The following is a 2,555-nucleotide window of genomic DNA, read 5'->3' on the forward strand; positions in this document are numbered from 1 at the left end:
CAACTGACCATCGATACTCACATCTGACCATCTATATTCACACCTGACCATCTATACTCACACCTGACCATCTATATTCACCCCTGACCATCAATATTCACACCTGACCATCTATACTCGCACCTGACCATCGATACTCACCCCTGACCATCTATACTCACACCTGACCATCTATATTCACCCCTGACCATCGATACTCACCCCTGACCATCTATACTCACACCTGACCATCTATATTCACACCTGACCATCTATAATCACACCTGACCATCTATATTCACACCTGACCATCTATACTCACACCTGACCATCTATATTCACACGTGACCATCTATACTCACACCTGACCATCGAAAGTCACACCTGGCCATCTATATTCACCCCTGACCATCTATACTCACACCTGACTGTCTATATTCACACCTGACAATCTATACTCACACCTGACCATCTATACTCACACCTGACCATCTATACTCACACCTGACCGTCTATATTCACACCTGACCATCTATATTCACACCTGACCATCTATACTCACACCTGACCATCTATATTCACACCTGAACATCTATATTCTCCCCTGACCATCTATATTCACACCTGACCATCAATATTCATACCAGAGAATCTATACTCACACCAAACCATCTATACTCACACCTGACCATCTATACTCACACCTGACCATCTATATTCACACCTGGCCATCGATACTCACACCTGACCATCGATACTCACTCCTGACCATCTATATACACACCTGACCATCTATACTCACACCTGACCATCTATATTCACACCTGACCATCGATACTCACACCTGACCATCTACATTCACACCGGACCATCTATACTGACACCTGACAATTATATTCACACCTGACCATCTATACTCACACCTGACCATTTATACTCACACCTGACCATCTATATTCACCCCTTACCAACTATACTCACACCTGACCATCTCTATTCACACCTGACCATCTATACTCACACCGGACCATCTATATTCACACCTGACCATCTATACTCACACCTGACCATCTATACTCAGACCTGACCATCTCTATTCACACCTGACCATCTATACTCACAGCGGACCATCTATATCAAACCTGACAATCGATACTCACAGCTGACCATCTATATTCACTCCTGACCATCTATATTCACACCTGACCATCTATACTCACACCTGACCATCGATACTCACACCTGACCATCTACATTCACTCCTGACCATCTACATTCACACCTGACCATCCATTCTCACACCTGACCATCTATATTCACACCTGACCATCTATACTCACACCTGACCGACTATATTCACACCTGACCATCTATACTCACACCTGACCGACTATACTCACACCTGACCATCTATATTAACACCTGACCATCTATACTCACACCTGACCGTCTATATTCTCACCTGACCATCTATATTCACACCTGACCATCTATACTCACACCTGACCATCTATATTCACACCTGACCATCTATATTCACACCTGACCATCTATATTCACTCCTGACCACCTATATTCATACCAGAAAATCTATACTCACACCAAACCATCTATACTCACACCTGACCATCTATACTCACACCTGACCATCAATATTCACACCTGACCATTGATACTCACACCTGACCATCGATACTCACACCTGACCATCTATATTCACACCTGACCATCGATACTCACACCTGACCATCTATATTCACACCGGACCATCTATACTCACACCTGGCCATTATATTCACACCTGACCATCTATATTGCCACCTGACCATCATACTCACACCTGACCATCTACACTCACACCCGACCATCTATACTCAAACCTGACCGTCTATATTCACACCTGACCATCTATAATCACACCTGACCATCAATACTCACACCTGACCGTCTATATTCACACCTGACCATCTATACTCACACCTGACCATCTATATTCACACCTGACCATCTATACTCACAGCTGACCATCTATATTCACACCTGACCATCTATATTCACACCTGACCATCTATATTCATACCAGACCATCTATACTCACACCAGGCCATCCATACTCACACCTGACCATCTATATTCACACCTGACCTTCGATACTCACACCTGACCATCTATACTCACACCTGAACATCTATATTTGCACCTGACCATCTATACTCACACCTGACCATCTATACTCACACCTGACCATCTATATTCACACCTGACCATCTATACTCACACCGGACCATCTATACTCACACCTGACCATCTATATTCACACCTGACCATCTATACTCACACCTGACCATCTATACTCACGCCTGACCATCTCTATGCACACCTGACCATCTATACTCACACCGCACCATCTATATTCACACCTGACCATCTCTATTCACACCTGACTATCTATAGTCACACCTGACCATCTATATTCACACCTGACCATCTATACTCACACCCGACCATCTATACTCACACCTGACCATCTATATTCACACCTGACCATCTATATTCACCCCTGACCATCTATACTC

Source organism: Carcharhinus amblyrhynchos, unplaced genomic scaffold (genome assembly GCF_965287045.1).
Source record: "Carcharhinus amblyrhynchos unplaced genomic scaffold, sCarAmb.v2.hapA scaffold_68, whole genome shotgun sequence".
In the NCBI taxonomy this organism is placed as follows: domain Eukaryota; kingdom Metazoa; phylum Chordata; class Chondrichthyes; order Carcharhiniformes; family Carcharhinidae; genus Carcharhinus; species Carcharhinus amblyrhynchos.